This window comes from Rattus rattus, chromosome 3 (genome assembly GCF_011064425.1).
Source record: "Rattus rattus isolate New Zealand chromosome 3, Rrattus_CSIRO_v1, whole genome shotgun sequence".
NCBI classification, from domain to species: domain Eukaryota; kingdom Metazoa; phylum Chordata; class Mammalia; order Rodentia; family Muridae; genus Rattus; species Rattus rattus.
In genome coordinates this window covers 59,251,121-59,265,772 of record NC_046156.1, presented here as the reverse complement: position 1 = coordinate 59,265,772, position 14,652 = coordinate 59,251,121, and the positions used below count along the sequence as shown (strand labels likewise).

The 14,652-nt window shown below is 46.5% G+C and overlaps 1 protein-coding gene across 1 annotated transcript in view; it reads left to right on the top strand.

Moving 5' to 3' along the window:
• The window catches only part of Notch2 (notch receptor 2), a 134,406-nt gene that overhangs the window by 35,270 nt on the left and 84,484 nt on the right, over nt 1–14,652 (top strand). The gene's annotated exons all lie outside the window — the stretch shown is intronic.

Below are 14,652 nucleotides of genomic sequence, written 5' to 3'. Positions count from 1 at the left end.
AGGGTTTTAGTGAGTGGCTAGTTAATATCTATGGAGTCCTTTTTCTATTATTTTTCAGCATAAGACACAGCTTTGAAATCTTCTCCCTCAAATACTAGAAATAGCCATGTTTTTAAGTCACACCAAGTAGATAGCTACTCTAAGTGAATGTAGTCATCAGGACACTGTGGAGCAAGGTGTATATGAGCTTCTAGAATGGAGGCGGAGCTGGTCTGTGGGTGGGCCACATGGGTGGGGAGGGTACTGGACCTGGAAACTTGAGGTACCTCTTGATTCTAGAACACTTTTGTTTTTCCAGCCATCTAGTCTAGCCTAATTTTTTTGTTTGAGACAAGCCGTGAGATAATTTCATACACAGTTTTTTCCCATTTCTTTTATGTATTTGTTTTCTTCTTTTTAAGACAGGGTCCTACTGTGTATCCTTGGCTGGCTGTGTATCCTTTGTAGATCTGGCTGACCTTGAACTCCCAGAGATATGCCCGCTTCTGCTCAGAGTCCTTGGATTTACACCAGGGAAATAAGATGTGCGAATAGGAACTTGTTGGCCCTTTTTCTTGTGTCCTTGTAACATTTCCCCCTAGATTTTGACCTTAGGATCCACATTCTTTAATGTTATAAGATTTTCAGAAAGATTATTAGAACAATTTTCTTCAACAGAGTGAAAATATTTTAAACCGTGCTGACAGTCAAACTTGACATTAGTTAGTTTGGATTGGAATTAAGATAGCATCAGAAATGGAAGTTATGTAACTGACTGTGGCTACTCACTTGATTTTTAGCCAGGAAAATAAAACTGACGTGGTGCACTCTCCTTCACGTGGGCGCTACTACGGGAGGGAGTTCAACACCGCTACTGGACACCACAGTTTGTCTCTTGGCAGCTCCTGCTGTGTGGTTGCTTACTCTGTTCTAACACTGAGCTCTGGTGGACTTACCTGGCACTATGCGATCACTGCTGAGCCTTTTCTCTGGGCATTTTCGCATAGCTAATACCTAGCATGGTGCCTGGCATGCAGGGACTGTAGGGCGAAGTACTTTGTCTGCGCCTTCTTCAACAGCAGCGGTTCTCAGCCCTCTTAACACTAGGGCCCCTGAATACAGTCATGTGTGGTGACCCCAGCCATAAAATTATTTCATAGCTGTCATTTTGCTACTGTTATGAATCACAATGTAAATATCTGTGTTTTCCAATGGCCTTAGGCAACCTCTATGAAAGGGTTGCTCGACCTCAAAGGGGTCACAACCCATAGATTGACACCCACTGTTCTAGGGAGCTGTCATAGACACCTGTTTGCCTCAAGTGGGCCCCTGAAACTAGAACCAAGAACTGATGCCACCCAAGTCTAACTATCCACCGGGGTTCCTTATTGGAGCACAGGCAACTCAAAGGCCTGCTGCCGCACTGAAAAGCCCACTGTCACGGTGACTCACACAGCTCCTTGCAGGAGGTGAGCCCCGCCAGCTGATGGTTATTTTTGTAACCCTAGAGCAGGGCGTTGCAAATCCTCTGGGTCCCCAGCTCCTTATGCCTTGTGAGCTTCATTAACTGTGTCTTACCAGCCCCTCCCACCTTTGTAGAGTAAATGTTTCAATTGGGAGGAAACAGCCACACATGCTCCTTGATTAAGAAGATTCATATACACAGAGTTCAGCACATACCATCATTCCCAGGTCTCTATCTGTTTATCTTAACAAGATGGATTTTCCCCTCTGGGAAGTTTACTTACTTTGTGTAACGTTGGCCTGGTGGAGAGGCAAGCTAGTTGGATGCATTGGACTTAATGACTTATGCAGGGGGAGTTTCACATAGGTCATAAGTGCTGGCCTGTATATGTCTGATATATGTCTGATATGAGAAGAGGAGGCTTCAGGGAGAACAAACAGTGTCCGAGCACAGGAGAGGACACTAAATACAGCTCACTTTCAGGGCGAGGCAGTTGCTAGCCTCAGACCAGGCCAGCATGGTCGGAAGCCTGACAGGGAGGAGTGGTTGCACCCAGCCTCAGGAAGAAAACCCTGCACAATGAACGCGCTAGAAGTGGAGTCAGCCTGGGACTAGTTGTGGTGAACACCTTTTGTCCCAGTACTTGGCAGGCATAGTAAGGCCAATCTTTGTGGGTTCAAGATCAGCCTGATGTACCTTTCAAGTTTCAGGCAACTAGGGTCACACAGCAGAGGGACTAAATTTGGAGAAAGAGGAGTAAGGGAGGAAGTTGGCAGAGCCATCCTTTTGGAGACCAGCAAGAAGGCTGGGAAGAGTGCTCTCCTCACTGAGTGTCCGGTGTCCTCAGGAGGGGCATGGGCGTGACTGAACACAGAAGGGGAGGGTAGCATGGAGGCTGAGTGCACTGCCCTAGGTTGCTACACTGACCTCTCTGTTTTAAGTAACAATGATGTGTACTCACAGCACTTCCCAGCATCCCTCACCACCCGACCCGAGAGACAAGGCACTCCAGTTTGTTCAGTAAATATTTTCACAAAATACTCCATAAGTATCCCAACACTTAGAGGATTATGAAAATTACACCAGACGCGCAGGGCATGTGATTGTCTTTTTTCCCCTGAGGTTGCTTAGTGGATTAAGGAAACAGAGTTGAAGCCAAGTTCCTTTTGTGGGGGGTAGGGTGGGAATTGGGAGAAAACTGTTTTAGGGTGGAAGGTATCCCAGAACCTGTTAAGGTGGTATTATGCTGCTGATTCAGCTAAAACCTAATGATTGTTTATAGACAGTATAGAGACCCTTGATAAGATCACACTGACAGATGCGGATAAGTACTTTCAAAGATGGGTTTTGTGCACAGTTCAACTGTGTGGTTTCCCCCCCTTCTCACTGCGATGAGCCCAAGGACCCTGTCAGACTGTGCTGCCAGGCAAGGGGACCTGTGCAATCTTGCATAAAACTCAATTACTGCTGCTAAATAGTTGCTGTCAGCTCTTAATAAAGTCCTTTCACTGCTGAAAGTTAGGACATTTTATTCTCTCCCTGTCCTACTGGGAGGTGTAAATATGTAATTAAGTTTGGATGTAATTAATCACCTTCGAGTTGTTTGTTCTAAGCTTTCAAGTATAAACCACCTCAAATCCCATTTTGATTAAAAATCGTAGGCAGCTCATGTTTGCTAGGATGCGGGGTGTAGGTGAGGTCATGAGTTACGCAGTTCACGGTGTTTACTGCAAGGACATATTTATCCTGTTTTATATATTGTCTGAGGTGCCAGTGGTCACGTTTCTGCCCACTGCTCCTTGTCTTGACTGTGGGCTCAGTTTTGCTTTCCTTCACTCTTTTAAACCACTGCCTTGACACTAGGCGATGCATTTGGAGTGTTTGTCCCAGGGGAGGTTTGTGGGAGTGGGTACGATCCATCCCTGATGGATCACTTTGATCCTGTTAGTGCTACGTTAGGTAGATTTGCTTCTGTTCACCCTGAGTGCTGGGAGGTGACACACATAGCCAAGATGTGACCCTTCAGAGGATCTCTGTGGAGTGTGAGGGATGTTCCAAGCTTGGGGTGTTTCTATCCAGCCCCTCTACTTTGGCAGACTTGAATTCTAAGGAGGACTGCCTACCCACTCTTTCCAACTCTTTCGCATGGGTCTCATATTGTATTCTCAGCTTCTGCACAGTCAGAGCCATTGAAGGAGAAGCATTTACAGTATTGTGTTCAGACTTTGAGCTCCTCCTCCCAGGTCTCCGGCTTTTCCAAGGGTTTGCCTTTCAAATTCCATTTATCTCCATAGCTTCCGGTGCCCCTGCCTTGTCTCTGTTAGCAAGATGTCCACCGTCAATTGCTTTTGTCTGTAGTGCTATGTGAATCGAGGAGCAGCTTGCAGAGGGAAGGCAGCTAAATGTGGGGCTCTCACTGTTTGCTTCTGTGCCCTCTCAAGTCCTGTGTTCCTTGTAGTCTTCTCTAGTGCCTTTCATATCATGACTTTGTAGTTGTTATGAACAAGGAAGCTGCTCTGATGTGCTTGGTGTTGTTTGCGAGGGTATGGATTGGAATGGTGAAGGGTCCTTCCTCATCACCTGCCATGGAGGAGGTGCCTAGCACAGCACTGGAAAGAGGAGGAAAGGCACAAGGAGAGCCACACAGTTGCCGAGCTTCCTGAGGATGGGTGCGTGCTCCTGGGAACTTCTAGTGTGTATCTAAAAATTACATTTTAAAGTGCAAATGATGGATGCAAAATGTTGTAAAATACAAGCTGTGTCACATTTTATCCAAACCTTGTCGCTAGCTGCAGTAAACATTAGCAACTCAGTATTTTCTTTGCCAGGATTAGGAGTGATGTTGGTGGTCCAGGCATCTGAAATCCATCCAAGAAAACTGGGCGGGTTGCCTTCATTGTTAACACAGTTAGGTATCATAGCGGAGATCAGAGGAGCTGGACTCCCCCAGAACTCAGCTCTCATGGAGGCTCTAGCCTAGTTCTGGGCCTCAGTGGTGGTCTCAGAAGGGTGTGTGCATTGTGGCCAGCTCAGCATTAGTCTCTTTCATCGCCTTCTCCTGAGTGCATGCACTGCTGTGAAGGGGAGCTGAGGACTAGAGCTGTGGACAGACTGTCCCCTGGCCAATCCCTTGCTTGCTTTCCTGTCAAGCTGGCCCCGCCAGCCCAGTTCCTTCATGTTGGGTGCCCTAGCTCTCAGAGCATCATGTATGCAAGGGTTCTCTGGAAGGCGACAGCAGAGCCAGCCATGCCCCTGTGGTGTCTTCATTTCTCTACGTCCTCTTTTTAGCATCTTTCAGACATTAAGTGAAGAGCGGTATCTTTGGCTTATTCAAACGCTCTCACAGGGTAGGGGTTCTTCTCTTTTTCTTAGAGTGGTGCTTAAGAATGATTGACTCGAGCGTTACTTATTGTGCAGACGGAGTGATGACTCCATGATTAAAAGCACCCGCTGCTCTTGCAGAGGACTCAGGGTTGGTTTCAAGCATCTGCATGGTGGCTCATAACCATCTGGAACGCCAGTTCTGGGGACCTAAAGCCATCTCTGGCCTCAGAGGCCACCAGGCTTACAGGTGGTACACAGAGATACATAGAAGCACCCCTCCCACACACACACCGGAAGTAAAAATGGACACATAGCGATTTACTGCAGTCTGCTTGTGTGTCCCACATGCACCACTCACGTCTGCGGTAAGAGGTGCAGTTGATATTGTTGAATTACTTCATACTTTGGAAAGTCATCCAGCCACTATCAGATCACTGGTCCTGAGCAGCCCTGCAGGACTGTCGTGAGGTCGGGCGAGAAATAAAGTCAGGCAGGAAATAACTGAATCTCGTATGGACTGCTCAGAGTGAGCTGGGGCTGTGGTGAGTAGGGAGAACCACAGCCTCGGGTATGGAAGTCAGGGCACTGCCTGAAAACTCATTCATCAGTCAGGGATACCTCGGCGTCATAGTTCAAAATATCAAAGTTAGTGCAAAAAAAAAAAAAAAATGGTGAGAAATCCCAGCATTCCAAATGAGGAGATTAGCAGTACCCATCATTGCCTTTGCCCCAGGCTCCAGTGTGGCTCAGTCTGGTACTTGTGAGTGGATTAAGTCTTGGAAGAGTCCTGTCTGGTAACATGCAGAGAACATAGATTTTCATGCCAGATAGACTGGAGTCTGAGCCTACTTCCTGCTAGCAATCAGATCTTTGGCAATGTAACGGCTACGGTGCTAGCCGACTGTCGTTCTAGACCAGCTCTGCCATCAGTTCTGCTGTTTAGATGAAATGCATGTTAAACTCTTGCTCTATCAGTCAGTAGATGGGTGTTTGGGGAGTGTGGATAGTTTGCCCAAGATCTTAAAACTTTCTTTTTTAATGGTTTGGAGATGAGCTCTTGAAAAATGTGCTGTCATTTCTTTCAGTTTACCTATCAATAAAATGGGACCAAATTGCATATTGAAGTGAAAGCTCAAACAAGACCTCTCCAAAAGGAAGTATGAAATATATGACTATTGGAATATGATCAAATCTCTGCTTTTATTAATTAAATTTTATGTATCTATTTACTTATTTATTTTTATGTGTGGGCACGTATGTGCTATGGCATGCGTGTTGAGGTCTGAGCACAACTTGCAGGAGCCAGTTCTTTCGCATCATGTGGGTCCCAGGGCTTGAACTCAGGTCGTCAGGCTTGGCAGCAAGCTCCTTTATCTGCTGTACCTATTTTCTGCCTTTCAGTGCCTGATTTGAAAGTAGAAGTAGTGGCTTTGGGTAGACCTCAGCATCTTACTTAACTATTTACTACTGGCTTTTAGCTAGCCAAGGTTACAAGGGCGAGTATACAGCTGTGACACTGAGATGGGTGAAGCCCAGGGCTTCTGGGATGTTGCTGCCAGTACAGTCACTTGTTAAACATGGCACTTGGTGTTTGCATATGAATTACCCACATATGTAGGTGTGTCCATCAAGGCCGTACCTTGTCTAACAGCGCCACCCCAAAGTGAGTCTTACAGCGTCCTTTAAACTGTGAGTGTGTTGGAAGAGGCTTGACCACCAGCTTCTTATCAACGCAGGGTAAGAGAGTCCCATGCGCTTTCCAAATCCTTTTTCTGCTTTAGGCGGAACCAGTAAACATTGATGGGGAAGTAGAAGGCCATCTGTAGGCTCCGCCTGAATCCCTCTGCCTGTCTTGGGTAGCTGCCAATAAATTAAATCAATTAATTTTGGCTCACAAAGCTGGCATTAATAGATTGGAATTTAGCTCAGCTTCTTTGAACACGGCCTCCAGGTTAACCATAATCCTGTGTGAAGCTGCTCATTGTTCAATCGTAGCTTGTCAGCACCATCACTTCATGTAGGAACCCCCTAGACCCCCCACTTCTCTTCCTGGGAAGCAGAATGAGAAATATTTCTCTTTCTAGAGAAGCTTAGTTAAATTCATTTTAGTTTTGCCTATATTTGCCCTTAATCAAAATTAAATGGAAATACAATTATGTAGAGATTTCCAAGCTTATTTTGATAAGATAGCATAAATATGTACGCTCAGGAGTTGGAATTCCCAGCAGTGGAGCTGAGTGTCTTGTCTCCCCCGTGTTGCACGCACACATATCCGTGAATGAGTGTGCATGCATGTGCACATGGAGAGTGTGTTGTTTCTGTGTTTTTATAATTTGAGTTCTATTTTATATCCAACTGAAATGCAAGGTAAATTAATATTTCTCTTCCATTTCACTACACTTTTTAGATCTTATTTATCTACGGTTAGTGACCTCCCTGAGGATGTAGGCAGTCATGGGGTCTAAGGTCCTCAGATAGGAACATCAGACTTCCCATTCTGTTTAATAGTCCCCTTTCAGAAATAGTCCACATTGTCTTTATGAGAAGGACTTTAGGAAAGAGGAGCGAGGGCAAGGGCAGTGGTGACGGCTGGCATTGCTCAATGACTACAGAATCACACCCTTCCGCCTGCTTCCCCTCCTGTAGAAAGAGAAAGTTCATGAGAACATCATCGCCTGCCTTAGAATCTAAGTGGCACCAGAAGCCCTTAACTCCAGTCTCCTGTTCCATAGAGCAAAGGACTCAACTTCTCAGTATCTCTGCCACTCAAGGCAACTACACATTGTTTTATTCAGATATGAACACCCCGTGTGGCCCATAGGAGGCAAGCACTGCCTCCACACATGCCAGAGGCCTCCACATGTCTCAGGCCTTTCTGTTCTGGGTCGTGTAAATAGATCAGAAAGCCCCAAATATGTCTCCATCTTGGTTGCTTTTTCTGTCTAAATTCTAGTTCATGTAATGTTTCACCAGTGTGTGGATCAGTCAGGTTTCAAGTGACAGCTAAGTGGTTTGGACAAACATCCCTTCAGCACATGGTGCTAGCATGAGTTGTGGAGGTGGAATGTCTAGTGAGAGGCTGGGGAAAGGGCCCAGGCACAGGAAGAGAGGGCAGCTGGCAGCAATTACCTTCCTTCCCTTGACTTTCTGACTCATTGTGTTGCTAGACAGAGTAGTCAGGTAGCTTGTGGCCGTGTTAGGCAAGAACTCAGAGTTCGAGAGTCTCAGAAGCTAAGAAGAAGAATGGGTTTGGTTAGAAGGAGGGAAACAAGAGCAGGGACAGCGCCTGGGCACTCTGTTCAGGCTGCGAATCCCTCTGTTAGTCGAGAGGCCAGGTATCTCAGTCAGGTCCTCTGCCCAGCATCCCATTGGCCAGGCTCAGTTCATCTTAGGGATCCGGAGTGAGTGGGTATCTGTTAGCCAAGTCTTTGGTTACCCCAAATTAGCTCATGTCCTTTACTGCTTATTTCCTCTAATTATATAGTACATATCCAAACCCCCAATTATCCAGAATAGACCAGGCTGCCTGCTCCGTGTGGAAAACATTTGACAGTGGTTATGATTTTCTTGCCTAGACCTAGGCAGTGCCTTCGTCCCTCAACCTTCTGGCCCTTTAAGATTGTGAAATTCTTGTGCTTGTGTAAGTCAGGCACATCTTCTTGAGGAATTTCTTCACTGGGCAGCTTGCCCCTTTGAAACCTTAGTCATTCTGAGCAGTACCCAAAGAACCTCCTTGACTCTAATTTTTCTGCCATGGTCCTATTTGTATATAATATTTGTGGTGTCTGACTCTCGGACTCTTATTGCTGAAACTCATGCCTGTGGATGTCTAGGTCACTCCTTAAAACTGGACAGCCCTTGATTACTAATGAGAGGTGACTCATTTCCTTCCAGGCAAAGACTGGCACTGATTGTCACAGTTTGTAAAATGCCTCTCCGCACAGCTCAGTGATGAGCTTCTACGTTGTTGGTGTTTTGTTTTGAAGAGAAGGTCTCTCTCCATAGCCTGGAACTACTGTGTAGGTTAAGCAGGCTTTGAACTCAGAGATCTACCTGTCTCTGCCTCTGCTGATTAAAGGCTTCTCAGGTTTTATAAGCTAATGACAACATCCTTGTAATCTGGGGGCGAGCAGGAGAGGCCTCCAAGCTGAGTTTGAAGGGATGCCTGAAAAGAGTTCTCACCAGAGTCACCCAAGGGTCGATTCCCTGTGAGGTCTCTTCCCAGACCACTGTCTCTCACACACGTCAGTCATTAAAATGCCTCCTGTAACTTACCTGTAAGTCATGAGACATCTGCCATCATTCTGTGCTGAAGAAGGCAGGCTGCCACGCTGGCATGGGGGGTGGGGAAGATGCTAAAGCCTGGAAAGGGACAGAGATCCTTTGGTCTCTGCCTTTCCTCTTGGTGCCCTTATTGTAACAGACACGGTTAGGTCTGTTCTGCTTGGTCCTTGCCTCCTTCTGTTTCCTGTGAGGGCTTAGCTCCAAGTGAGGCCTGAGCAATAGTCGTTCACATAGGTGCCACAGGCCCTTAGGAGGGATAGTTAGGCTCCATGAGGGGCATGATTCTTGCCTAAGGAGTGGGACTTGGAGTCCTTACTTCCTGGGGTACAAGGGTGCTGAAGGAGTTAAGTGTCAGTGTTGAGGTCATTGCTTTCAGGAGGAGGCTAAAGGCACCTTAGAGTCCTTCCCACTCACTGTGTGTGTGTATGGTGAGCTGTGGGGAAGACAGCCGAGTGAATTACTCTGCATTACATGACTGATTCGATTATAGACAGGGATTGAGTTATTTCTCTTGACCCCAGTAGGCAAGTTGGACATCTTATCTTTTTTCTTTTTCTTCATGGTAGCAACCCTTTAAGAACTGGTGTGGGTAAATATATGTATTATCATGTAAGCAAAACATAAAAACAAAAAAAAGTGGGATTTTGTGGGGCAGTTTGAAAGAATAGTAGGCATTTTACTTTTTAAAAGCTCAGTGAATCCAAACGATGTGGAGATCATAGTTCTCGGTGAGGCTCGTGTCCCTGGAACTCCAGGGCTGTGAACAGAACCTAGGGGACCTGTACAGTTTTGAAGCGACTGTTGGACATTGTTTCTTAGCATTCTTAGATGGCCTCGCATCCTAGTTTTAGAAAAGGTTGGTTTATTTTTATGTTATGTGTCAGGGTGCTTTGCCCGCATGTATGAATATACTCCACGTGTATGCTTGGGACGCCTGGAAGGTCAGAAGAGGGCATCAGGTTCCCCACAGGCAGAGTTACAGAGTGTTGAGAGCTGCCAGGTGAGTTCCGGGAACTGAACTCTGGTCCTCTGCAAGAGCAGCAAGTCTCATAGCGGCTGAGCCGCTGTCCAGAACCAAGCGTCTTATTTTTAACACAAGGAAGACTGAGGATCAGACAGGTTCATGATTACACATCCAGCAGCAGAGCCAAGGCTAGTCCAAGGAAACAGCCGGGGTTAGCAATGCCAGAAAGATCTGTGGTGGTCCTGAAGCCCTGGACGAGACATCTTGAAAACCATGTACTAATATACTTTAATATTTATTCAGATAGACAAAAACGTAACCATTGTTAGACACACATGGTCATATACATTTGCACACACATATTTTATATGTGGCAGGTTTGGACTGTGTACATATAGACATGCACATGCACTTGTCAGTGCACCCATGCCCTCGGAGTCTCCCGCAGAAGCGTCGTGAGGGCGTCTGGGCAGTGTTTTCAGTGGAGTGCTGAGGAGTGTGTGTGTGTGTCTGTGGTGGCTTTGCCCACATGTGCAGTCGGTGAAGCGCCTCTCCAGAAACGCCGTAGTGCATGAGTTGTGGCGTGTGTTGCAGTTTCTGCTCTAGACCGACTGCTTACACTCGGGAGATTGTACTTGGCTCTGTCTAGATTCAGCCTAGGCCACTTCAGCTCAGGGTTCGCTGTGCTTGTCGCCACAATCCCTGAAGCGTTTCTTCACATGCTTTTGCCTTTGCTTGGGGTACAGTTGAGTGGAAAGTTCAGCATGTCTGTTGGAGGCTTGGTTTCTGTAGTATGAAAGACCACAGACCACTATAAAATCTCAGATAATTTTTACTCCCATTAATTGATGCCCTCCCCCCTCAGGTCATGGTCCTGTTTTTAAGAGTAGTGGTCAATAGATGCCACCTTTGGGTTAGGAACCATAATTATTTTGCAGATGTCCATTGTTTTAGGTATGTCTGTCTGTCTGTATTTACTTATTTATCTATCTTGGTGTTGGCAACCAATCTGGAAACTTAGCCGTTGGCAAATACTCTACCCCTGAGCTCCACTCCCAGCCTTTGTCTTCCATTTTCTCTATACAGATGGTTTGGCAACTGACCACGATACTTATACCATTGGGCTGTGTTTCTGGAGTTAAACATAGTTCGTAATGGCTGTTTCTCAACTGGCCTGGTTTCCTTAACCCTATTTTACTTTTCTCCTTCTCTTTCTTTCACTCTGGTCTGGGAGTTAAACCTAGGGCCTCATATATGGGACTCCAGGGTTCTACCGACTGAGTATTATCTCTAGCAGAAATGGCTTTATTTGTAGTGAACAAGAGTTTACCTAAACTGTCAGCCTTTTTGTCTTTACTCTGCTGTCAGTGATGTCCTGCAGTCAGAGCAGATGTCAGCAGACTCCTTACAATGCTTGGTAGCACATTTTTCAGGTCGAGAGTCAAACTGTTAATTCTGTGTCACTTTATGCCCACTAAAGCACCACCAGTGATGGTTCCTGAGCTGATGATCCAAACACAGCTGGTAGATTTCTCTGGAGGACAAGCATCCACCTTAGGGCCACAGGAAAGCCTCCTGCTTTCCCAGGAGAAGTGGCAGATGCCAGGAGAGCCACTGTTTCTGATGTCGTCCTTGTTTTACTGTGCGGTGACGCAGAGGAGCTGAGATCGCTGCAGTGAGCTACTCTTGATCCCCCCGCTGCCTGCTTTTGGTTGGCGCTATCTCTAGCTGAGATGGTCTGTGCCGGTCACAGCCAGGTTTCTACTAAACTAATGAGGAACACTGTTCAAAGACGTGAACGTCACAGGCTTTTCTTTGGCAAATAATTGTTCTTATTACCAGCAAAGTAATAAATGTTAGTTGGTGTAAATGCCACAAAAGTTACCTTTTGTGTAGACAGGCTTGGGGTTGGGTGATGTGACACTGATGGTTTTAATAATCATGTTTGCTCTTAAAAGTGTCTCGAGAGGTGTGCAGGTGAGCCTGGAGCTGTGCAAAGCTGGCACGGGCTGGTACCTGCTTCCCGGCACAGCAGTGTACCGTGAGCCTCTTACACAGGCACTGCAGTCTCTGCTGTGTGTGAGAGTCGGAGGGTTAGGGTGCAGCAGATAACACCGAGAGCTGAGTAACTTTATATATAGGAAAATGTAAATGTGATTTAAAGAAATCTATTCCATGTGTCGTACAGCTTCGAATAGTCTTGGGTTTATGAAGGTTAAGAGGTAGGTACTCTGTGTATCAAGAATCTTAATTAGCTTAAAGATCCTTTAGGTAAATAGCTCAACCCAGTGGTTCCCAAACTTCCAGTGTAATTGGAGTCTGGAGTCTTTGGGTTGTAAAGATTATGTGGACCCTCGCATCTTGCCCTTTGGCATCTGCTAAGAATGTGAGCGCTCGACAGCTGAATGACTTCCATATGTTAGTCACTCTGCTTGGCACAGAGGGCATAGCAGAGAGTAGTTCTTGTCTATTAGAGGAGATAAATAATTGTAGTAAAGGTTACTACACTGTGTGAGATCTATGGGAACGTAAAGTGGGGATGTCCCTTCCAAACCTTCTCGTTCCCTTTCTCTCCCCTTCCCCTTTCTTCTCCTTCCTGTAGCTTCCCCTCCTCCCCTCCTTTTCTTTTGGGGGTAAGGACAGGGTCTTATTGCCTGAGCCTCCCAAGTGTGCTCATAGGCAGCATGGGGCTACCAGCAGGAAATAATATTTAGGCAGAGGCTTGGAGGAATTTGGGGGCATGGTTATGACAGATGGTGGAGACAGTAGGACTCTGACTGGCGTGTGCGCAGGTCTGGCATGAGGCGTGTTGGATTGTGACATGTTCTTTGAGGTAGAGGAAGCTGAGTACAGAGAGTATAGTGCTTGAAGAAAAACTACATCAAGAAAATTGTTTCAAGACAATGCACCAGGTCAAAGTCTACTAGGAACTCAGGACTCTTTCCAGGGCTTGGGAATGGTGCGCAGTGCTTGAGGCTTGCAAGGCATGAGCAAGGTCTGACTCCATCAGCAGTAATATAAAAGTCACCCAAATAGACAGTTAGGCTAGTCATACATTAACATAACGTATACAGCATTGTGCACATTCAGATGTGGGCCAGATACAGCGCAGTGGTGTAAGGAATGCTCGTCGGTTACAGATCCTTGCTTCCACTGCACTTACAACAGGCACCTTCTCAGGCAGTTGTCTGTTACAGTGGAGGGTGCTTTCTGTGAACTCTTGTGATGAGAGCGGGTTTGTGGTGTTTTAGTCACCTTTGGATATTTTTTCAGGGTCCAGGGAACATGGTAAAGGGCTGACTATGTACGGAAAGACACAGGAAGAGCCACCTTCTGCTATAGCAAGGACACAGCCCCAGCACTGTTTGTGTCCCGGTTCCATTGTTCAGAAGGCTGCTGAAGGCCCTGGGCACTCAGCTGGGTCTCAGAGCTCTGGTAAATGAGCTCAGACTGTCAGCTGGAAGACAAGGGCACTCGCAAAGTTCCCATGTAAATAAAGCCTGTCTTCCTATTGCCCGGCTCCCTATTCCAGCTCCAACCTAGGGTCGCATTGCTGTGAACCAGCGGGTCTGAGGCCCTGCCTCTTCAGCCTCTTCAGCCTCTTCAGCCTGGATGTGTTAGAATCAGTGCTTCATTCAGATGAGGGGTGGGGAAACCTGAACACCTGTGAGCCAATCGAGGTAGGGCTCCAGAAGACAAGCCCTGGCCTCCCAGCTCCCTTGTCGGATTTTTCCTGTGGGAAACTTTTAATTTGGAAGCATTCAGCTAATGTGGGAATCAAGATTAACATTTTCTGAAATACTTGTACAAGAAAGGCAGAAATGTGCTGTCCAGGAAGCAGATTTACATAGTAGAAAAACGCCTGCCTTGCAGTCTTTGTGTGTCAGATGTGAGTGAGTGAGTGTGTGTGTTGGGGTGTGTGGGGGAGGTGTGGGTGTGTGTGTATGAGGGGGCGGGGGGGAAGTGTAAGTGAGTGTTTGTGTGTGGGGGTCGGGTGGGGGGAGAGAGAGAGAGAGAGAGAGTGTGTGTGTGTGTGTGTGTGTGTGTGTGTGTGTGTGTGTGTGGGGTTGATTGTATACTGGTCTTTGTTTCTTTATATCAAACCAAGAAGGCCCTAGAAAGCATGTTTTACCACAAACAGCCTGTTTGGGGCTCCACTGTGCACACCAGCACTTCCCCTTCTTACTGGGTAAGATATACTGTTTCCTTCTCTTTTTTCTGTATTTCCCTTTCTTCTTTGGAAGTAGCAGCAGGGAATGAGTGGTAGTGGGGGGTTGTGGGACAATGCATATGATAAAGCAACTTCCATTTTCTATTATCAGGAAGTTAGCCGTAGGTCCATGCTTAACACAAAACGAAACAAAAGCCAAACAATAACAATAAAACAAGTCAGCAGTGAGCACAGCCCAGTTAGTTACCTTTGCACAGTCACAGAATTAAGAGGTTGATAGTCTAGCGAGATGTGGGGCTGAAGGTCATGACATGAGGGACACGTTGAGGTTACCCAGTGGCCTGGGATATTGAGTGTAACAGAGGCATTGAGACTGGAGTCTAAAAGCTTTGGGGCACCTAGATGTTTTCAGCCTGGCTTTGGGAATTGAAAGTTAAATAGGAACTTTCACTGGTTACTGCTAGC